The sequence below is a fragment of the Typopeltis vanoorti genome, chromosome 4 (assembly GCF_054136105.1).
Source record: "Typopeltis vanoorti isolate ZY-2024b chromosome 4, IOZ_Tvanoo_1.0, whole genome shotgun sequence".
Lineage (NCBI taxonomy): Eukaryota > Metazoa > Arthropoda > Arachnida > Uropygi > Thelyphonidae > Typopeltis > Typopeltis vanoorti.
Genome location: NC_143552.1, coordinates 25,421,087 through 25,446,523, shown reverse-complemented (window position 1 = coordinate 25,446,523; position 25,437 = coordinate 25,421,087). Strand labels below are relative to the sequence as shown.

The following is a 25,437-nucleotide window of genomic DNA, read 5'->3' as shown; positions in this document are numbered from 1 at the left end:
AGTCAAGTTTTGTAGTTATCATTGTTACAAAGATATCATGGCAGAATAAAGTAGAATAAAATATTTTGTGTTAAATTTATAACAATACTGATGTGATACACATGACTTTTACAATTGAAGAGCTATGTCTAAAATAAGGTCCAGTCATAATAATTATTGTTATATGGGTCATGGAGTCACAAGACTTATTGCAGGGACTTGCACTAATCTTTATGCATGCAATACTTACAATACTCACAATAGCTCTCCTTAAACTCATTCACTGTTAGGGAACTCATAACTACTTCAGGCAATCCATTCTACTCAATGCACTATTCTCCAGGCAAAATGTCTACTCCACACTCTCATACGACTTCCAGGGGTGACTGCTTGTTTTCCCTCTATTTGTCATGGTATTGAAAATTTTATTTGTGTTAATTTTATAGAATCATTTCATTAAGTTATAATTTTCTGTCTTCTCCTCCCTTGGACACTTCATCCCTAACAAACATAGGTGACCGAGTCTGTGCACAGTAATCTAGATGCAGCTGAATCATAATTTTTAAAGAGGGATGATAACCTTCCTATCTTTACTTGTTAGTGTGCTTCTCAACATCCAAGTAATCCTTTGAGCCTATTTTGCTAACTTTTGCAATATGTCCTCCGAACTTCAACTCTTGGAAGTTTTTCTACTTGATTATACTATAAATTAAAGATACCAAGAAATGATATACTTGGTTTAATTCTTTATCCAAGTGTAAGCAAACAAATTTTGCACCTGAAATATTTTCAGGACTAGGGCAACTTGTATATAGAAGCTGATCACTTCGCATCACTTTCCTTAGTATCCCATAATGCAAAACACATATCCTTATGGTTATATATAATGCTATGCATTATGAGAAGGGTCACTACCCAGACCAGTGTCGATGTTTATTGAGGTCTCATCAGTGCGAGCCAGACCCAGAGGTGATACACTCTGATAAAGGATTAAACCAAGTATATAATTTCTTGGTATCTTTAACTTATAGTATAACCAAGTGGAAAAACTTCCAACATCTACCTTTAATCCAGAGTATTTTAATAATAAGGTGTGACGCTTTTGGCTACTCGTATAAGAAACTATGACTTCGGACTACCCAGACAAGATTGAGGTATTGTCTGGGTAGTGACCCTTCTCATAATGCATTAGCATTATACATACCCATAAGGATATGTGCTTTGCATTATGGGATACTAAGGAAAGTGATGTGAAGTCAGCAGCTTCTATATACGAGTTTCCCTAGGCCTGAAAATATTTCAGGTGCAAAATTTGTTTGCTTACACTTGGATAAAGGATTAAACCAAGAATATCATTTCTTGGTATCTTTAATTTTTAGAACTTCAACTCTGTTTACCATTATCCCCAAGTCCCTATCCTCAATTTCAGTCCAGTACCATCAATGTGATATCTAGTTATAACTTTTTTCAACTCAAAGTGCATAACCTAACATTTTGCAACATTAAATTTATAATTATCCTCTTCCCACAATGCCGGTTTATTTAAATTATCCTGCAGGTTATCTATATCATCTACTTTGAGGAAATGCCAACTAGATTATTATGTGGTAGATGACTTCATCGCCCAATGAAATATCAGCTTATTGGAGTCCTGGAGACCAAACGTGGCAATATGCCATGTTTGGTCTCCAGAGCAGGAATTCTGCTTTCTCTACCCCTTCCTTTCTCTGTACAATGAGAATGATACCTTTAAAGGACATGCCATACATACTTAGAGAACCACAATCTCCTCCCTTTGAGAGTACATCAGTTAAAATGGTAGTTCAGTAGGCTGATTGCCAATTAGTGCATGAGCCTGAACCTGTTAGTAATGAGTCAGGAGGCTTTCCAATCAACTGGCGCATAATCCCACTGCCACATGCTCTGTCAGATCGTGTCTGGAGAGGGAGTCCGAGTAGTGGTATGCAGAGGTACTGTCAAGACCATGTTATGGCAAGGAGACTAGTTACTCTCTGTATGGATGTCATGTCCAAGAGTTTATCTTCTCTCACTGCACGTCTCTATTCTTCCATCTACCCGTGAATAAACTAGTGGTGGACCTAGTTTATTCATGAGTAGATGGAAGGACCTTACAAACAATGACAGTGATACCGCGACAAAAAGAATGAATTCTAATAAAAAAAATACACAATCCAACAATCACTTTATACAAACCATGCCAGAATCTCCATATTAAAAACTCACTTTTATATCCAGTTTACTGACATCTGTGACATTGACACGAACATAAATTACATTCACCATTACTTAGTCATTCAGACCAGACCACCTACTCTTGACATCCACTACTGACCAAATTACACACTACTCATTTCCGTTTGCTACAAGGGTGGTAGCTGTGTCTTTGTAAGATTAGACATTGCATGCCAGAGAGAGGAGTTAATTTAGAATCCCATGCTTTCAACCTCCTCTGACTCAAGGCTTCCTTGTCCCATCTAGTAATATTTGTCAGCTGCATTTACTGTTCTCCAAACTCCGATAACTACTTGGACCTCTTCATGTTCCCTCGATGAAACTTAATCATCTACAATCAAAGCCATCCAAACAGTGAAGGTCATCTTCTTAGGCAACCTCAATGACCATAATTCCAACTGGCTCTCCTTTTTCCAACACCACCAACCAAGCTGGACAAGAGGCAGAAATCTTTGTCATAAGTAATCACAAACCATTCATCTACCTACATGAATTCCTGTTAATCCTCTTCATTCACCCAATATTAGGGAATTCTTATTAACCAGTTCTCCCTCCAAATACTCTGTAGAGGTCACCTCCCCTCTCAGCATCTCAGACCACAATCTTGTACAAGTCTTCTCTCTCACAGAATGCCCTTCCTTAAGCTACACTCGACCTTGCATCATCTGGCATTTCGAAGGTACCAAATGGAATGATCTCTGGAACGTCTACTCCTCCTTTTTCAGATAAACCTAAGATAAAGCTGACCTCTTTACTTCAAACTCCTGCATTGATGGCCATGGAAAATGCCACCTACCATACTGGAATCCAAGTATTGTGTGCCTCCTGTAGATTTTCGTCAAAAAGACATCAGAAAATTACTAAATAACTTGGACACATAAAAGTATCCTGTCCTGATGGCATCTTTCCATTTGTTTTCAAACATTGTGCTCTAGAGCTAACACCCTTCATGTATCGTCTATACAATCTATTATACATAGTAGATACTTATCCCAATATGTGGAAGCAATCTCATGTCCAGCTTATTTCAAAAAAAGGGAGATAGAAGTCTACCATCAAACTACTGACCAATTTCCATCACCTCATCTCCAAAATAATGGAGAAAGTCACCAATAGCCGACTTCTCCACTATCTAGAGGCAAATCAGTTAATCTGCAATTGTCAGTATGGATTCTGTCATTCAAGATCTGCTGCTGACCTCTTAGCTTATACACCCACCACTGGATATGTGCAATGGAAAGGTTCGACAAAACTTGTCCTGTCTCTCTCTTGACATTTCCATAGGTAAACAAACTGCCATCCTTTGGTTTACCTGCTACCCTCTGTAATTGGATTGCTATCTTCCTTTCTGGTCATTCACTGTGTGTCATGGTTGATGGCTTCCTCTCCTGAAACTTCAACACCAATGCAGGAGTACCTCAAGGCTCTGTCCTGTCAACTACCCTCTTTCTCATGTATATAAATGACCCATTCTCAATCACCACTAATTCTATCCACAGCCTTGTAAATTGATAGTACTCTTCATTCATTCTTCCTACTCATTTGACAAACCATGCATTGCACAGTTATCCCAAGCACGAAGTTCATCTACAACTAGTGCCTTAAACACTGATATATGCATTATCCTTCAATGGGACAAAGACAGTCTGGTCGTGTTCAATGCTACTAAAACAGTCTTGCCTGTTCTCTCGTAAAAGAAATCTCAGCTCACATTCCTTTACCCTGAGTAGTACACAAGTTACCAGAGAAGCTCATCTCTCTCTCTCTCTCTGCTTGGACTAGAATTCACCTCCAACCTCTCCTGGCACAAACACATCTCAAAAATAGCTTCTTCAGTTTCCAAAAAGCGTCTGTGCAGTTAGCCTAGTGGCTGTGTGCTTCGCAACCATATGCTGGGGAAGGAGTGTCCTAGGTTCGATGACGTGAGGAGCTGGAGGATCTTCCTCAGCCATTGCCAAGTTAGCTGGTCTTGGGTGTGGACAGTAGGGTTTTTTCCCCCGTTTATCCTGGGATTTTTCATCCTGCAAAGCAGGCAAACCGGCCTTGAGAACTCAACACTACAGACATAGGATACACCAGGGCGTAGGGTTGACCACCTTTTCCTGTGAACTGTTTGAGGCCCAATGATTAATAAACCTCGATGCTGCAAGGTAAAAGAGGGAAAAAGGAAGATGAGATGACGAGTTACCAAAAAACTAGGCATTCAAGATGTTATTTTACATCCAACCAACTCTTAGCACTATACAAATCCCAAATTTGTCCATGCTTAGAATACTGCTCACATCTTTGAGGTGGAGCACCTAAAAAACTTCTCTAAAAATTCTTAATGTTGTTTAGAGGCAAGCAGTTTGACTCATAGACGATCTCGCTCTCTCACACACAGATTCGCTTCAATCTCTATCTGCAGCGTTTCAACCCTGTATCTGTTCTGCAGGTATTTCAATAGTCATTGCTCCAAAGAACTTGCAACCATCATTTCTTTGCTTTCTGTTGCACCTGTTAATTCATGAGCAGCAGCTGCCCAGCACTCATTGACTGTGCAACTGAAAACATGCTGAAACTGCTTTTCTTCTTCTTCCTCTTTTATTTCACTAACCTCTGTCCTCTGGAACAGAGGACAGTTAAAAATATTTCTGAATAGCCACAATCTGTTCTTCAAAGAACTCTTAAAATAAAAAATAATAATAAAAAAGTCGAACTTCTAACCCTTTACCGGCACCTCAAACATGGCAGTGATGTGCTTATGGATCTTTTGACCTCCATGTATGGTATAAATAAAAAAATAAATATATATATTAAAAAAAACTTGTATCAACTTTTGCTTCCCTGGTTTTGCATCATCTGCAACAACTGATTATTCCTGTTTCTATATCATTACTATACAAATGAGAGTAGTGACCCTAGTATACAGAGTTCTGTGGCTACTGCAGTAATCCCTGTCATTCTCATTGATTATTCAACTTCATATGTTTTCTAATGTCTGTCTTTCATCTCCCTATCCAGTCCATCAGCTTCATATCCATTCCCACTTGTTCCAACTTATGTAATAGTTTACTATTATTATCAACAGACCTCCATAGTCAATAGACTCATCGTGGTAGGTTCCACTCTCACATGCACAGCTCATCATACCTCGACTTAAATGCGTTCACTATCCCTGCGCTCACTCTCAGGCAATGCAAAAATCTACACCTTACACCTTTTCTCATGCCCACCTTTATACAGGTTCCAGGGATGACCTCTCATTCTCCCTGACTCCAGATATTCTATGAGAAATCTCATCCACGTTAATCTGGTAATTATCCCTTACCAACTTACTCTCGATCATGTCTCCCCCCTCTTCCTTCTATTCACTGGGCTCTGTAATTTGTATTCTCTCAATCTGTCCTCATATTCCACATTCTAGAGACCAGAAACCAACTTTGTCAATCATCTCTCGACCATCTTCAACATCTCGCCATCCTTTTGAAAACCTGACGACCAAATCTGTGCACAGTAATCAATATGCAGCCTGATCAGTCTTGTATAATGGAGTTAAAACATCCTTCTACGTGTCTGTGTTCTCCACATCATTGCTGTGATCCTCACAATTTTAGCAAATTGTGCATGAAATTTCAAGTCTCTATCCACCACAACCCCCAAATCCTTCATCTCCTCCACTGCCTCCAAAATATCCCCACCAGTCCTATACTCTGCATCCCATCTTTGCTTCCCAAATTTTAAAATCTTACACTTTGCAACATTAAACTGACATCCCCACACACTCGCCCATTCAGATAGTCTATTTAGGTCCTCTTGTTAAGCTACATCTACTCTACTTCTCAAAACTCTCCCTAACTGCATTATCTGCAAACAACTTTATATCACCATTCAAACCCTTTCCAATGTCATTTACATACAAATTCAACACAATGGCCCCAAAACAAACCCCACCCCAGGGTATGACACAAGTGACTTTCCTCTCCATATCACTCCTCTATACACAACTTGTTGATACCTATCAGACAGCCAATCTCCAATACAACACTTATCTACTATCTAACACTATATGTTCCAATTTAATTTGTCATGCGGTAATCTATCAAAAGCCTTTGCAAAATCTAAATATATTACTGTACAAGGGTGGTCTGAAAAGTTCTTGGCCTAACCATGAAAAAACGAATTTATAATTTCAAAATTATTTTTATTTTTCAACATAATCTCCCTTAAGACTAATACATTTATTCTAGTGATGCTCCAGCGCCATTATCCCATCCCTGTAGTGGTTCTCAGTAAGATCTGCAAAATACCCCTCTACAGCTGCAATCACCTCTTGATTCAAAGAAAAACACTGGCCAGCGAGGAAGAGTTTTAGTTTTGGGAAGAGATAGAAGTCAGAGGAAGCCAAATCTGGGGAATAGGGTGGATGTTCCAACAATTCGTAGTGCAGATCCCTTAATGTTGCCATTCCCAAAACACCTTTGTTGGCAGGTACATTGTCCTCATGAAAGATGATTTCTTTCATCTGCAAACTGGATCTTTTCTCACAAATTTTTTTGTCTAGTCTGGTTAAAAGATTGGAATAATATTCCCCATTTATTGTTTTACCCTTTTCAAGATAATTAATAAACAAAATGTCTTTAGCATCCCAAAACACTGATGCCATGAACTTTCCTGCTGATGGAACCGACTTTGTCTTCTTTGGCGCTGAACAACCAGCTTCTGTCCACTGTTTTAACTGCTGTTTGGATTCTGGTGTGTTAATGGTGAATCCAAGTCTCATCGATAGTAATAAATCGACATACAAAATCAGTGTTATTCTTAATAGAAAGGGGGATGGAAAATCCCTTTGTTTTTAATAGCCGGGTATGAAACTCGGATCGAAATCCATCGTAATCCATAGAGTTTCATGCCGAAAAAAACTATCGGCAGGCCCAAATATAAATGATCACTTGGGTAGTACAACACCAGGGCAACTCCATGCAAAGGTGGAGCAAGATTCCTCACTAACTTTAATATTCTTTCATAATGTAAAACCCAGCTCCTAAGAGATGTATATATATATTGTTTTACATTATGAGAGGAGTCACTACCCAGACCGGCTTCAACCTTTTATGAGGTCTCATCAGTGAGTAGGTAGACCTGGAATATCAAGGTTTTAAGTGAACAAGAACTTACATATTTCTACTATCAAATAGCCGAAGTAGTGTACTCCTATATTTATTGTTAATTACTAATTTAATAAGCCGAAAGGCTATTTTACTGGCGAACATGTTAATAGAAAGGGGAATGGAAAATCCCTTTATGTTTTTAATAGCCTGGTACGAAACTCGGATCGAAATCCGTCGTAATCCATAGAGTTTCATGCCGAAAAAAGTGATCATTTATACTTGGGCCTGCTGATAGTTTTTTCAGCATGAAACTCTGTGGATTATTAATTCGGCTATTAAAAACATAAAGGGATTTTCCATCCCCCTTCTATTAACATGTTCACCGGTAAAATAGACTTTTGGCTTATTAAATTAGTAATTAACATTAAATATAGGAGTACACCACTTCGGCTATTCGATAATAGAGGTATGTAAGTTCTTGTTCACTTAAAACCTTGATATTCCAGGTCTACCTACTCACTGATGAGACCTCAAAAAAGGTTGAAACTGGTCTGGGTGGTGACCTCTTCTCATAATGTAAAACAATATAATGTTTTGCATTATAAATGTAAATACCGTGCTGTTTAATATGAGTCTTAGAACATGGAAGATTCCATAGGAATGGAAAGAATGTATGGTAATTCCATTGCACAAGGGTGGTGCAAAATGATCCAACTATCGACCAGTTAGTATCTCAGGAGTGGTAGTGAAGATTTTGGAAAAATTGGATAAGACTTCACTTGAACTATTGTGTCTAGCTTTGGTCTCCTGTTTTCTGTTGTGATTCTGATACAGTGGAGAGAGTATTAAAGATGATATCAGGATTGTGGGATACTGATTATGAAGACAGATTGAGAATTTGTAGACTGCAGAGGTGTAGCAAACAGGAGAAAGAGGAATGATATGATCAAGGCTTACAAACTTTTGAAAATATTATACTGGATTTCAGTTGATAGAATTTTTCAATTTATGGATGGTGAGGGAAGGAAAAGAGGGCATCCTTGAAAGCTGAGAATGAATGCTGCTAAGGAGGAGGTGAGGGCTCGATTTTTCTCTCATAGGGTGGAATTGGAATAATATGCCATTGGATGTTGTGAGTGCAAGCAGTGCGAATGAATTCAAGAATAAGTATGCTAGCTGGTGCGTGTAGTATGTGGCCTCTCTCGATGAGTCCCTAACACCCTGGAGGTCTCTCTTATTATTAATACTAATTTAATGTTGCTGCTGCTGGCTGTAGGGCTGAATACCATAAGATAGTTTCAAGACACAAATATATCAGCTGGATAAGAATGTAATGAAATTTGATATTTAAGAGATCTCTCTTAAAGTTTGGGGAAAGCTAGGAAAAGAACAAGCTGTGTTTGGTCCAAATAGAGGTTGTCATGATCAGATTTTACTATACAACAAACAGTCAAGAAATCAGGAGAATATGACATCAGTCTCTACTTAAGCCTGCCTGCCTTCGTGTAGATTCAAAAAAGGCATATTATAAACTACCAAGAGAAACATTGAGCCAAATGGTGCAGTTTTCACATTGTAAATGGTATGTTACACATAGCAATATGTAGCCTGTATTTAAGTTCAAGTCAGCAGTCAGAATTCAAGGATGTACTGGAACATGGCTTGATACAAAATCAAGCTACTACAAAGATGCATGCTCTCTCTCTCCTCTGTTGTTCATCATTTATGTGGAAAGTGGAATTGAACTTGATATCAAAATCTGAGAGATTAAGTTTAGCTCTTCCTACAGATGATGTTCTTCACTTAATTCCACTAAAATTCTCATGAAATAAAATTCCCATGAAAAGGAAAGATGAAAAATGAATTCAAACAGCAGAAATGAAGTTCTTTAGAAAAACACCTGGATACACTAAGTGGGACCACAAAACAAACGAAGAAATCTTACAATCCCTGAAAATAAAACGAATCAATTACTACATAAGACAGTATAAACAAAAATGGCTAGAACATTTACCGTATTTTTCGGTGTATAAGACGCACTTTTTTTTCTTAAAAATTCGTCTTAAAAATGGGGGTGCATCTGATATAATGAAGGTAAAGATTGTTTCCTCTTTTCAAAGTCATATGCACTCTCTTTTATGTTCCAAGATCTTTGTAGGTGGTTAATGGTGCAATCAAATTGATGCATGACCTTCACGTGACTTCTAGCGCGTCATTGGCTAAGAACGGGGAGTCCCTATTCAAGTTTCATAATATCTTATCCGAGTAATCAGTTACCAATGTTTATCAGTATTGAGTTGACGTGTTGAGATATTTTGTGTTGTTTGATATTTCCCCGTAGATTTTAGTGATGGAAAAAAACAGGCGACATTCATATACTTCAAGTTACAAATTGCAGGTTGTAAAATATGCGGAAGAACATGGGAATAGGGAAGCTGAAAGACATTTTGGACCTCCGCCTACAGAAAAAATTATTAGAACTTGCCGTGGTCAGATTGAGATTTTGTACAATTTGCATAATGAAAAGCGCACGGAACGTGGAAAAATTGCGAAGTGGCCAGAACTAGAGACCGAAGTTTTGAAATGGGTGCAAGAAAATCGGCAAAATGGCATTGCCATTTCAACAAAAATGATTCGTACATATGCAGTCAAAGTAGCCTGTGAGCGTTGTTTTGGTTTAGGTAAAGTTTAGGTTTTTTCCAGAAAATTGTATTAAATTTCTAGGGTGCGTCTTATACACCAGAAAATACAGTAAATCGAATGGACAACAGCAGACTACCAAAAATATTATACAGATACAAAATAAGTGGAAAAAGAAGAATCGGAAGACCAAGAAAGAGATGGCATGAGACCAGAACAGGCCACTTGGCCTAAATTCCATGTTAGGAAGAAGAAGAAGAAGAAGACTAAAATTCTCAAGGACTAAATTGAGTAACTTCTGTAACAAATGAAGTATCATCAGCAATAAAAAAAAAGATGAAACCGAAAATAAGAAGGAACATGGAAAACATCACTGCATTCTCAATAGAGAGCTCTTTAAAACAAGTAAAATGTCAGTTATTTCTAGGTACTTTTTTTTTTTTTTAGTGAAGAAGGCAAATTAAATACAAAATAGATAACAATAATCAGAGCTGATATGGTGGGGATCAAATGAATAGCAGTATATAAGACAGTGTTCAAATCAGTTTTATTTACAGAACTGAGAGTTCAGGTAGAAATCAAATGGAAATCTTATGTGAAAACTCTGAAAAAAATTAATTATGCTGTTGAACATCATCATCAAATTCCTGATATATACCCTCAAGGGGTGTACAGGAATCCCTTGAGCAATTCATAGTATGCATCATATGTCATCAATTCCACATGTGTGGAATTGAAAGCATTGATTAAAAATCATTGAGTGATGGTAATTATAATCAGACTGTTTATCATCATCATATTTTTGACATGTACAATTGTGGGGGTGTACAGGATATTATTATAGTACTACATGAAACAGTTACATCTTCACTAACTTTGGTCAACAATTTTTCTCCAAAATAATCTTATCCATGAAGATTATTTTGGAGAAAATTAATGTTATTAACTTGATTAATGTTATCAGATCTTATATTTGTGTTTTCTAAGGCATTTTTTACTGTATCAATCCAACTTTTTTCCTTCTAACCTGACAAAAACACTTGTTTTGCTAATCTTTCTTCTCCAATTCTGTTTAACTGAATATACCATATGAGATTAGCTTTGTTGTTAACACATTCATGAATGCATGCAGTGGCAAGTTCTTTCCTAATATCCTCATTTTTAATATGATGATGACATCTGGTCACTTCCCTAACCTTTCTTGGGACTCTCATATCTGTGGTCTCCAGTCTTTGATGAAGTGTTTTGTTTCTAACCCAGATGCATAAGTTAAAATTAGTTTCAATACTGTTTTGTGTATAGCTAGTTTAGTGTTTTTATTCATTTCGCTCTTATTCCATATAAAATTATTCAGTTCACTTCCTAACATAACACATTTGTTAATTCTGTTGTCTATTTCCATATTTAATTTGTCGTCTTGGGGTGCTTGAGGGTCAAAGCTATATAATTGAGAGGAGACCTCCACATACCCTTCAAAGGAATGCAAAGAACCGACCAGGGCTTCTGACCTAATGTCCAATCCTCACCTTCCTGTGGTGCACCCTGTTAGGTATCTACCCAGATACTGAACCAACGAGGATGGGCTGGCAATTTGGGATTTAGCCGACCAAATTGTATTCTTATTGGCTTAAACCAAAATTTCAAATGATGGTACAACATGACAGAATTTCATGCCGTCTGGGGCATCGCCAGGTTAAACAAGGGTCCCCGTTGTTTTCGCCAGGGAACCAGGGCAAACAGCGAAAAGTCAGCTATTGGAACAAATCCTAAAACTTACCCCAACTCAACATTACCAGAGTTCAAGATCGGTACTATTAACGTAAGAAGCCTGAATGGCAAAGAAATGGAGCTAGCTGAGGAATTGGATAAATACCAGATCGACATAATAGGGATGACTGAAATAAAAAAGACAAAAACTGGTGAGATCTTTCTGAGCAATAAATACAAAATGTTATATTCAGGCAATGACAAGGAAAAGGAGTAGATATAGTATTCAACACTAAATACGAGACTAATCTTCTTGAATGGCAGGCAGTCTCAAGTATAGTGATGTAGGCAAATATGAGAATGGGGAACTGGATAATGAGACTTATTTGTGCCTATGGTCCCACAGAAGGTTCTACTGAGGCAGAAGTGGAGGAATTATTTGACGCTTTAGAGAAAGCAACTGACACAATGAAAAAGAAAAAGTTGGTCCTTGTTGGGGATCTAAATAGTAGAAAATGATTGTCAGACATACAAAAATATTTTGGGAAAATTTGGAGATAAGAGCAAAGCTAATAATAACGGCAAATACCTGTTGGATTTCTGCTCAGGACATGGACTGGTTAGTACTAACACAATGTTCCAACATAAATATGTGCACAAATTCACATGGAGAGAAAACATAAGGAATAAGAAAAGTCTCATTGACTATGTTATTGTTGATAGTGATGTTTTCTCACTGGTGTAGGTCACTAGAGTGAACAGAGGATTTGAAATTGGAAGTGATCACTATTTAGTCTTGAGCAGGATAAAATTGAATTTCATATTGAAAAGAAGAACATGTAAGAAAGTTTTAAAAACGAATAAGAGTTGAGCAGCTCTGAGATGCGAACTGTAGACTAAAATACACAAACATTATTCAATGCAAAATCAAAGTTTGAGAACAGGAACCAACAAACCTCTGAGATTCAGTGGCAAGTCCTGAAGAAAACACTGATTGATTCAGAAAGTTTATTTTTCACTTAATTAGACTATAATAAATTTAGTTTAATCCTTTATCCAAGTGTGAGCAAACAAAGGTTGCGCCTGAAAATATCTTCAGGAGTGGGGTAAGGTAGTACAACAACGGGCAACTCATAGCAAATGTGGACCAAACTAACATCACTCTTATCTCAGTATCTCCCATAATGCAAAACACATCTCCTTGCATATCTGTATAATGTTATGCATTAAAGGAAAGGGCCACTACCCAGACTAGTTTCGACCTTTATTGAGGTCTCTTCAGTCGGAGCCAGGACCAGAAGTGGAGATACCAGGCAGAAGCAATGGCGAGGTCATCTTTACCTATAGGAGTTGCCAAAAGGTGTGCCACCTTTTTATTAAATTACTCTGGATTTAGAAAAAGATGATGAAAGTTTATTTTTCACTTGGTTAGACTATAATAAATTTAGTTTAATCCTTTATCCAAGTGTGAGCAAACAAAGTTTGTGCTTGAAAATGTCTTCAGGACTGGGGTAAGGTAGTACAACACTAGGTAGTAACTAGGTAGTAGAATCCCAGTCCTGAAGATATTTTCAGGCGCAAACTTTGTTTGCTCACACTTGGATAAAGGATTAAACTAAATTTATTATAGTCTAACCAAGTGAAAAATAAACTTTCTGAATCAATCGGTGTTTTCTTCAGGAATTGCCACTGAATCTCCAAGGTTTGGTTACTGTTCTCTTTCATTTTGCATTGAATAATGTTTGTGTATTTTAGTCTACAGTTCACATCTCGGAGCTGCTCAACTCTTATTCATTTTAAAACTTTCTTACATATTCTTCTTTTCAATATGAAATTTAGTTTTAAATTGCTCAAGACTAAATAGTGATCACTTCCAATTTCAAATCCTCTGTACATTCTAGTGTCCTGCACCAGTGAGAAAACATCACTATCGACAATAACATAGTCAATGAGACTTTTCTGCCTCTTCTCACCATGTGAATTTGTGCACATTTTTATGTTGGAATATGGTGTTAGTAATAACCAGTCCATGTCCAGAGCAGAAATCCAACAGGTATTTGCCATTATTATTAGCTTTGCTCTTTTTTCCAAATTTTCCCAAAATATTTTTGTATGTCTGACAATCATTTCCTACTATTTAGATCCCCAACAAGGACCAACTTTTCCTTTTTCATTGTTTCAGTTGCTTTCTCTAAAGCCTCAAAAAAATTCCTCCACTTCTACCTTAGTAGAACCTTCTGTGGGACCATAGGCACAAATAAGTCTCATAAATCTCATTGTTCCTTCTGCTCCTGGGTCAGCAGCCTGGGGACAAACTTGGCAGCAACACGACGCATGTTCAAATCACATGTGAGGATTGCCTGGACTATTCCGTATGACACACCGACAATGGCAACAATGTTGTGAAGTGTTCTCCGTTGATCCTCATGCACAAGTTGGCAAATGGTTTCAATATTTTCAGGGGATGAGTTTGTTGAAGGTCTTCCTGATCTCTTGTCGTCTTCCAGTGATGTTTTTACTCTCTTGAAGTGCGTGTGCCACTCAAAACACCTCGAACGACTTATTGCAGCATTGCTGTAAACTTGCCAAATCATGCCAAACGTCTCTCTGGCAGATTTGCCTAGTTTCATGCAGAATTTCATTCGCTCTTTATTCTAACTTGCTGTCATGATGAAATTGCAGAGGTGGTAACGTACCTTGTCAGAATAGCACCAGTTGCACGGCTTCCAATGTACACAGGACGATGTCTTTTGGCACACTGACTTATGAAGGTCGGTGCTCCCGTGACTGTGCATGCAGCCTTGTGCTGCCATCTGTTGGCGTGTTACAAAACTAGTCTCGAAACTTTTTGATACCACCTCGAATCTCAGGTAGTAAGAGAGGTATAATCTTATCATCTGGCATTCGTCCTTCTGTCCAGACCTCCTGAACTATGTACTGCAGCAACTGCAAGACTTTTATACCTCCACACTTTAGCATTTCTGGTCAAATATCATCTACTCCTGCTGCCTTTCCACATTTCAGGCTCTTGACGGCTTTTTCTACTTCAAGTATATTCCTGATTGCATTCCTGTTTAGTGTTTTCTACCACCATGCTGTCACTGCTTGTTTCATCTAGCAATCTTTCAAAGCATTTACTCCAGACATCAAGAATATCTTTATCTTCAGTTTTCTTATCACCTTTATTATCTCTGATTCCTTTTATAGTACTCTTCCCTCCATTTCTAAGCTTTTTTATATCCTCTTTAATGTATTTTGCCACCTTGCTTTTCGTGCTTCTTTAATGTATTTTGCCACAAAAGTCATGGGAAGACTTTTGTAAGAACATATTTATTTTCTATGTTCTTACAAAAGACTTCTCATGACTTTTATTTAGCTAGATTTACACAGTGCTTTGCTTTCTTACAATTTTTTCTGTATTCTCTCAGAGCATAAGCTGACTTACTTTCCAGAAACTTTATATATGGTTTCTTTGACTGCCTTCTCAATTTCTTGAGTCTTTCACTGAGTTATGATTTTTCTGTTCTTGCAAACAACCTCATTGCATGCCCCTCTGGCTGAATCAATGTTTTTTTTTTTTTTTTTCATGGTTTACCATTGAATCTCCACAGTTTGGTTCCTATTTTCAAACTCATATTTTTTTTTTTTTTTTGAATAAGTTTTGTGTATTTTAGTCGACAGTTCACCTTTGAAAGCCGCTGAACTTTGTTTCATTTTATAACTTTCTTATTTACTTTTCTTTTCAGTATGAAATTTGGTTTTATTCTGCTGAAAACTAAATGATTACTTCCAATTTCAAATGCTCTGTATACTTTTGTGTCCAGTGGGAAAACAGTACTATATCAACAATAAGATAGTCAATGGGACTTTCTTATTTCTTATATTTTCACCATGTGAATTTGTTCACATTTTTTGTTGGAATATGATGTTAGTAAGAACTAGTTCATATCTTGAACAGAAAGCCATTGTGTTCTTACCATTATTATTAGCTTTGCTCTTTAATATTTTATCATATTAAAATTTTTTTCAAAACGTTTCTGCATGTTTGGTAATCATTTCATACTCCGCTGTTTAGATCTCCAAGATCTGGCTTTTCCATTTTTGTTGTGCAGGCCATCTTTTCTATTGCCTTGAAATCCACTTCTTCCTTTGTATAACCTGTGCAAACATCTGCACTAGTAAGTGTCATTGTCCAGTTCCTCATCTTGATATTTGGCCACATCACTCTCTTTGATATTGTGTGCCATTCAAGATTATCCTTGTCTTTAATGTTCATTACTCTAGCTACTCCTTTTCTCTGATTGTTATATATATATAACATCTTATATTTGTTGCTCAAAAAGATCTCGCCTGTTTTTTGTCTTCTTTGTTTCAGTCACGTGTATTATGTCAGTCTGGAAGTTATCCAATTTTGCTAATTCCATTTCTTTTCCACTGATGCTTCTTATGTTGAATGTGCCATTCTTGAACTATGCTAATACTGTGTCAGGATTTGTTCCGGTCACTGATTTTTTATTGTCCTTGTGCTCTGACAAAAACAATGAGAGGGCATTGTTAATTGAGCAGTGTCCCAACCAGCATGAAATTCTGTCATGTTTTACAGTCATTTTGATTTTAAGCCAGTAAGAATGCAGTTTGGTCAGCAAATTGCCAGCCCATCCTCCTTCATTCAATATACAGGTAGATAAAGTAAGTGGGGGACTACGAGAAGGTGAGAATTGGACTTTAGGTTAGGAAAGCCCGTTGGTCCTCTGCATTCCTCAAAAGGATATGGTAGATCCCTCACATGTATACAACTTTGATCTCACTCCTAAGACTGTTTATAGTGGTTAAAAGAGGAAAAACAAAATAATATATCTAGATATATCATAAGAAGAGAGCATAAAAATACTTTACTGAAATAGACTAAAAGAAAGTTCAAGAATATGATATTAGTGATGAAGAAGAAATAGATTTTCATTTGGAAAAATTTACAATGAGCACTAAACAATTAGCATATGATGCACTGGTACAGAAACCAAAAAAAAAAAAAAACTGCTTTCAATAAACATTACAAGGTAAAAGTAGCCAAATACGAAGAATACAAAAGAATAAGAAATGAAATAACAAGATAAAACTCATAAAGCAAAAATATTGTGAAGGTTATTCTAAACAATTAGAATGTGACTTTTACGGAGCATAGAAACAAGTATGGAGAATGATTAGAAATCAAAGAAAATAAATTTATGGATACATAAATATACCTATCATAGAAAGAGAACAGCAGGAAAACTATTTTACCAAATTATATGAAGTCAAAGGAAGAAATAAAAATACTGAAATAATAAATTAATAGAATCAGTCATCTCAAAATTGAGAAATGGGAAATTGTATTAAACTGGTGGAATTTATTGGGTTGGCAAATAAGTTTGTTTGGTTTTTCAGAGTGGAATGAAACACATTTTATTTAATATATATAATACATACTAGTCAGTTATATATTGACCCTCTTGATCAATGACCTCTTGCCATCTGTCCACCAACTTCATTATGCAACGTTCATAAAACTCTTGAGCTTTACTGGCGAAAAACTGATCCAGGTGTCTTTTGACAGCCTCCTCATTAGCGAAGGTTTTCCCATTAAGAGAATTCTGCAACGATCGGAATAAGTAATAATCGGAAGGTGCCAGGTCCTGTGAATATGGAGGATGTAGCAAAACATCCCAGCCAAGACGTAACAATTTACTCCAGGTTGTTAATGATGTGTGGGGTCTGGCATTGTCGTGGTGAAAGACAACATCTCTCCAATTTGCCAATTCAGGACGTTTTGTGCTAATCGCAAGGGCCAGTCACGTTAACTGTGAGCAATAGACAGTTGAATCAATCATTCTGCTTGGCGGTAACACCTCTTAGTGGATAACACCTTTATAATCCCACCACACAGGGAGCATCATCTTCTTTGAGTGCAATCCTGCTTTCGAGGTTGTTTGCGGCAGTTCGCTCTTATGTCCCCATGATCTTTTATGTTCCATGTTATCATACATGAACCATTTTTCATCTCCCATAATCATCCGCTTCAAAAATGGGCTGTTTTCTTTGCGACGTCGCAGCGAATCACAGATGGATATCTGAGCAGTCATATTGGCCTTAGTCAATTCATGCAGCACCCAAACATTTAGTTTTGAAACATATCCCAGCTTGTGCAAATGGTTTTCAATGCTTTTATGGGATATATTCAGTACTGCAGCAATCTCCTGCACTGTTTGTGATGGATTTTTGTTGACGATATCCTTCACAACACTCAAATCAACCTCGGTTGGGCGCGAGGCGCATCACTGACATCGAAATCTCCAGAACGGAATTTGGCAAACCACTTTTGGCATACGCATTCTGTTATGGTACCATCCCCATATACGCTGCATGTATTTTTATGTGCCTCCGCAGCTCGTTTGCCTTTGTTGAAATAAAAAAGCAAAATATGCCAGTAATGTACGTTATTTCCTTCCATTTCTAAAAATATGTTATACACATGCAACTGAAGTAGGCCCGAAGGAAAATTCACTGAAAGGTTATGTGAAATGTTGCCTTTCAACTGCTCAATATCTTTGTGGGTAGCTCAACAATAGCGACAGATGAAGCAGCATAAACTTGTACTAACGCATAAACCGAACGAACTTATTTGCCAACCCAATATAATGAAATGCTAAAATATGGACATAAATTAGAATACTCCATGAGGTGCCTCAATGTATCCATTGTGTCAGTATTGGCGCTGTTAGATAAGTTATTTTTTCATATTTTAGTTAGTAATATTAGATTAACTAATAGTTTTTGTTTTATACAGGTGTGTGATCGAGTTATTAGTTTGTAAGTAACCTTGTAATTTTTTGTTTAAATACGATATTCTTGGTATGGCAGCAGATGTTATTGTTGGTTGATTTAAATTTACATGATTTTGGACAGTGTAGTGTGTGTGAGATGTATTTATTGTAAAAAATGAAGGATTTAAGAAAGGAGAGAGAGCAAGTGTGTATTAAGTGTTTCGAGACTGAGTGTGAGAACAAAGCAGATGTCAGTATAGTAGACAGTATCAACAGCAGAATGGAAAGTGCTTATATCGAAATTAATGTTGAACATGCAGTGGTAGAAATACAGGAGAACGAAATAGTCCTAAATAAGGAAATAGTGCACTTGCAGATTAGCAGGACTGAGAAGAAAAAGAAGCAAGTAGTCCAAGGTAAGGATTAAGATCACGCATACAAATGAGAAAACCAAGTTAAGGAGAAGATTATGTATGGAGACTGTGATCAGAGGAGTACTTAATGAAAGTAGAACATGTTTTCCTGTCATAAAAATTAATGATATCAGTCATGCCATCCAGAAGCAGATAGGTAAGGCGAAACAACTAATTATCTTGGTTGTGAGAGGCAAGAAGTGTTCTGTGAGAGTGAATGTGAAGGAGTTGATGGACAAAGCAAAAATGAAGAGCAAGAAGGTTCAGATTGTCTCTTGCCATGCTATGATAGTGCCGAATTAAGGAGGAGGGCATTGATATCAAACAAATCAATAGGCAGGTAGTGCACGAGGAATGCATTAGGATTTGTGTTCCTATTGTCTGAGCTTGATGGAAAGAAAGATTTGTAAATTGCTGTTGAACTGCATCTAAATGGTTTCGGTTCATGCTGAAACACAAATTTAGGAAAAATTTAAGCAACTAGGGTGGATTCGTGTGTGTGTGTGTGTGTGTGTGAAAGAGAGTGAGAATGACCAACGTGAAATGTGCAGAATCTAGTCTCTCAAGCATAAATGTTGAATAAGGTAATCAACTTAGGAAGTAAAGGAAGTTGGACCTAAAGGGATGCTGCAGTTTCTATATACTAATTGCAGAAGTATCAGGAACAAGACGGAGGAGTTCTGGGCATTGGTTAGTGCAATCTTGCCAAAAGTTATAGGCATTAATGAGACTTGGCTAACAGCAGATGATGCAGTTACAAGGATAGAATGTGAAGGATGTAGTATTGTCAGGAGTGATAGAGAAGATAGGATATGGGGGAGCAGTACTGCTGATGATAACAGATGAATTGCAGCTAAAAAAAATAGGAGATAGGTGGGAGAGTGGCAGTTGATTTGTAGTAGTCTGGTGTGAAATCGAGACCACCAAGACAAAATATAGGGGAAATATTGCTAAGGTAGCTCATAAGATTACTTAGCTATTGAAGAATGCACAAGAAGAGATATGGAATTCATTATTCCTCTTTATAAGGCCTTGATATATGGCCACAGCTGGATTGCTGTTCTCAGGTATGGACTCTTGGGTTTCTTGGGGATGAGGAGGTGGTGGAGAAGATTCAGAGGTGAGTGGGCTGTGAAATGTTCCCTATGATAATGGATTGAGGGTTTGTGGATTACAAAAATTGGTTGGTAGGCAAAAAAGAGGGGATATGATATAAATATTTGAGTTAGTTAAAGGGTTTTATAGAATTGAAGGAGGGTAAATATTTCAGCATTTGGCCAGAGGTATGGTTAATAGAAGTATGAGAACTAGATTTTTTGCTTGGAAAGTTGTGAATGAATGGAATGGATTGCCAAAGTCCATTGTAAGCACTTTGTGTGTTAATGGGTTCAAGGAGAGGTATGATAGACTGAGTGGATAGTTTGGTCTCTTGTGATGTGTCTTTGGCCTCCATGGAGGTGTCTGTACAATAATAATCATAATATCCGATCATTATTGGAATTATCCACACTTCACAAAAGTACTACTGCTTGATGGAATAGTGGAAATTTCTTACAGATGTTATAATAGCTTCTTCAAAAAAAAAAACCCACATATAATTTCCATATGTATGCAAAGTTTTAAGAGGCTACTATAGTTGACTAGTAAATACAGCTATAACAAACTGCTGAAAAGTCTCAATGAATGCCATACTCTGCTAAATGAAATTCACTCGTGCAGACTATTCACTTTAATAGATCATTCCTGATACTTATGAGTTTGCTCTAGTGAAAGTCAAATGTAACTTGCTTGTCTGCCTTGCTGGCCAAGTTTGTAATTTGCCTGCTTTTCAACCCACTTGAACATTAACTGCAAAGTAACTGGTTGGAACGGAAACACCATAAGATTGAAGCACATTTAATAGGTCTTTGTGCCAAAATGGATGAAATGCATTAGCGCATACAAACCGTAATTTCCTTGAAGCATTTCCCCACTGATTGAGAGCAGCACAATCTGTATTGATGATTGTATATTAGTTGAGAATTTCAAATAGTACAGAAATACTGCTAATAGGTTCCTTTATCATCATTATCAAATTGCTAATATGTATTCTCAAAGGGTGTATAGGATACCGTAAAAGTAATACATAATTTCTTTATTTATTTTTTTTTAATATATCAACAGTTTTCCTCAACTTAGTCTGTTAATTGCTAGATTGTCAGTATTGTTAGATTTTATATTTTGATCTTCTATGGCACTTTTAATTGCATCATTCCACCTAGATCTTAATCTTCCTTTGGGTCTTTTTTTTTTTTTTTTTACTGCATTTGATCGCACATGCTTACCTTCTTAAATGCAAACAATATCAAGGTCCTTCCTTAATGACATGTATGGTATGACATTGAGTTGAGGTGGAGAGCCAGAATCATGAATGGTATACTAACAGAGCTGTGTTGAGGAGAAGGGAATGTAGTTTGTGGATGTGTGCCATGTATTTGAAGGAAGAATGGAATTATACAGATGTGATAGACTGCATTTAAATGATTTTGGAGAAACTGTTGCTTGATGGAAATTGCAATGAGTGATGCAAGCAAGAGATCAGAAGTAAGAGACAAAGCAAAAGAACAGGAGAGTGATATTGAAGAGACAATTGCTTGGCAATGGAAACAGTAGTAGTGTGAAAGATGAAGAGAGAACGGGAATTCAAGAGGAACAGGAAAATGTTTGAGAGGAGCCTGGGGACTGGATGTTGGAAGTAGTAGTGAATGTATGTATAGGGATGATCAGTATAGAAATGGAATATATTGGAATGCAAGTGGGAACTTGAGGCTGAGTGGATGTATATGGTAAGCAGTGGTAAAGGTGATTGGGCAAGTGCGGTGGGGAAATCACAACCAACAAGTGGCTTGGATAGGACTGGTTATAGACCTAAAAGCGAATTGCTATGTTTATTTACAAATGCCAGGAGTATCAGAAATAAGGGAGATGAAGTGGTTTCACTGGTTGAGTTTATTTGCCTCAAAAGCATTGGAATAAGTGAAACATGGTTGAATGAAGCAGATATCCTAATGGGAATAGAAATGGAGGGGGTAGAGTTTTTTGCAAGAATAGAAAGAACAGGAGGGGGGGGAGCTGCTGATGATAGAAGGGGAATTATATTCACATAAGGTAGACATGAAAGAGAGAAATAGTAACTGGTTATGAGGCAGTGTGGTGTGAGTGGAGGTTGACAGGAAGACATTTAGTTGGAAGTTGTTATACGTCAGGGAATGTGGAGGGTGGTGATGAAGAAATGTATAAACAACTTGGGTTAGTGAACAAAGTAAGAATAATTATTATATGCAGTTTTAAAAATGGCAATATAGATTGGAATGAAAAGATAGCATTTGAGAATAAGGAAAATGAATTTCTTGACTGCATTAGAGACAACTAAAAGGGTGACATGAAAGGTTCCCAGCATTACTATGAAAAAATTAATTTATAATTTCAAAATTATTTTTATTTCTCAACATAATCTCCCTTAAGACTAATACATTTATTCCAGCAATGCTCCAGCACCATTATCTTGTCCCTGTAGTGGTTCTCAGTAAGATCTGTAAAATACCCCTCTACAACTGCAATCACCTCTTGATTCGAAGAAAAATGCTGACCAGCGAGGAAGAGTTTTAGTTTTGGAAAGAGACAGAAGTCAGAGGCAGCCAAATCTGGAGAATAGGGTGGATGTTCCAACAATTCATAGTGCAGATCTCTTAATTTTCCCCATTGCCAAAACTCCTTTGTGGGCAGGTGCATTGTCCTGACAAAAGGTGATTTTTTTTCTTCTGCAAACCGGGTATTTTCTCACGAATTTTTTCGTCTAGTCTGGTTAAAAATCAGAATAATATTCCCCGGTTATTGTTTACCATTTTCAAGATAATTAATAAACAAAATGTCTTTAGCATCCCAAAACATCGATGCCATGACTTTTCCTGCTGATGGAACCGACTTTGTTTTCTTTTGCAGGCTTCTGTCCACTGTTTTGACTGCTGTTTGGATTCTGGTGTGTAATGGTGAATCCAAGTCTCATCCATAGTAATAAATCAATACACAAAATCAGTGTATTCGTGCGAGTGCGTTTTTGATCTGCTGTGATCAAGCGCGGCACCCATCTTGCGCAAAGTTTTTTCGTTTGCAATTCTTCATTCAAAATATATCCTACACATTCTTTTGAAATACCTATAGTCTCAGCAATTTCACGCACTTTGACTCGCCAGTCATCCAATACCATATCGTGCACTTGAGCAATGATTTCTGATGTCGTACACTTTTTGGAACGTCCTTCACATGGATCATCTTCAAGGCTGGTACGGCTATGCTTAAACTCGGCAGCCCATTTTGTCGAAAACGAAGGAGAAATGTGCCCATAAAATTTTATGAACTTCAAATGAATTTCTTTTGGTGTTAAATCTTGTTTTACAAAGAATTTTATAACCACATGATACTCAATTTTATCCATTTCAAGGGATACAGACAACACTTTTGCATCAGACAGCTGGATAAAACAAACTACTTGATAGAATGACTTGCAATTTCACATGGATGCTTATGACAGATATACCAACTTAGAAAAAAAAAAAATCTTGCCAATAATGTTGCCATCAATGGTTGAGGCCAAGAACATTTCATACCACCCTCATATCTCAGGAGGCATGTAAAGAAGGGCATGTTAGAATTGAGAGTTTCAGATCTGAATCAATTTCATCAGAGGATGTAATTGTGAGTGAGGTTTGCACTTTCCTCTGGTTGGTAAGAGTGATCATGGAGTGAATCAATTGGATTGTGGCTAGCCATATGCTGACTTCTGCAAGGAAAGGATATATATGGAAGTACAAGGCTGGTGATTATGACAAGCTTAGGAGACAGCTTGGAACTATAGCATGGAATGAGGAGTTGAGCAGTTAGGAAAAAAATAAGGTCAAAAGGCTGAATAAGGTGGGTGTAAATTGGATGTTTGAGGGGATTAAGCATGAAATCTGGAAGAGGAAGAAGGAGGCAGTACAATATAAATAATGGTGATAAACATTTACATGAAGAGTATAAAGAGCAAGCCAGGAGAGTGACTCAGGACAACAAAAGTGCAGCATCAAACATTCGCTGATTATTACGATTTCTGAGATGTGGTTGACGGAAGATATATAATAACAGCAATAGAAGTAACGGTACAGCATTTTTCAGCAGGAGAGGAAGGGAAAACATGGTGGTGGAGTACTGCTTTTGATAAGTGATGACTTATGTCCTCTAAAAGTGGAGGCTTTGGAAGGCAATGACACTAATAGTTTTGAAAGCATATGGTGTGAAGTAGAGGTGGACAAGACAGGATATTTAGTGGGATGTTGCTACAAGCCAAGGAGCACAGAGGTGGGGAGCAGATGTTTAGGCAGTTGAGCTTGACAAGTGTAAGAAGAATTATTGTTATAGGAGATTTTAACTATGCAGTATAAGTTGGGAAGAGGAAAATGCATGTAATAAGGGAATGGAATTTCTGGAATTCTTGATAGACAAATGTCTTAGGCAATGTGTAATAGAGGGAACAAGTGGTTCAAGAGTTTTGTATTTGGTCATAGCATCAGAAGAGATGATAATAACTGAGATGGCATCTCTTCCCCACTGTTGGAGAGAGTGACCATGTGTTTTGCTTGGAAGATGAATAGACATGCAGGAGTATCAAATAAAAGGGAACATATGTGGAGTTGGCAGGTAATTATACACCCTCTGTCCAAAAAGAAACCGAACTTTTCGAAAATAGAAGAAACTAGTGGCGCTACCTGTTGTATCTTTTTGTTGTCGAAAGCAGCAACCTCCATTAGTGTTGTGCCAACTGTTTATGACATTTGTTTCATTAGAAGCCGAGTTATAGTGCCAAGAGTGACAGTGTGTTTTGACGAAAGGTCGGTAAATGAGTTTCAAACAAAGATTGACTTTTGTGTTAAATTTGGTAAAAGTTTTACCGAAACGCATCAAATGCTTCAAAAAGCATATGGTGATGAATGCTTATCCCGTGCTCAAGTTTACGAATGGCTTAAGTGATTTCAGAGTGGACGGCTTTTTGCTTGAGGACGACGAAAAGCCAGGCCATTCAAAAACTGGAGTGAGCGAAGTTAACATCCAAAAAGTATGTGATTTCATCAAAGAAACCCCGAAATCGTCTGTGAGATTGATTGATGATGAATTGAGGATTCCAAAATCAACTGTGCACAACATTTTGACCGAGAGTTTGGGGCCTTCGTAAATTGAATTCATGATTTGTTCTCCACAAGTTGATCGACGACCAAAAAATGTATCGAATTGAACACTGCATGCTCATCTCAAACTTCATTGAAACAATCGTTACTGGTGTTTTGAGTATGAGGTTTTGTCACCAGTAACGATCGTTTCAAGGAAGTTTGAGATGAGCAAGCAGTGCACATCTCAAAACATGCCCGAAACAAAGCACCAGAGTGCCGAGTGGAGACCACCAGAAGAGGGGAATCCGAAAAAAAGTCACTTGGAGAAGTCAAAAGTAAAGACAATGCTGATTTCTTTCTACGATTCCAAGGG

At 37.3% G+C, this 25,437-nt stretch overlaps 1 protein-coding gene across 5 annotated transcripts in view; it reads left to right on the top strand.

Moving 5' to 3' along the window:
- Positions 1–25,437, top strand: part of thoc6 (THO complex subunit 6) — a 264,436-nt gene that overhangs the window by 168,234 nt on the left and 70,765 nt on the right. The window lies entirely within an intron of this gene.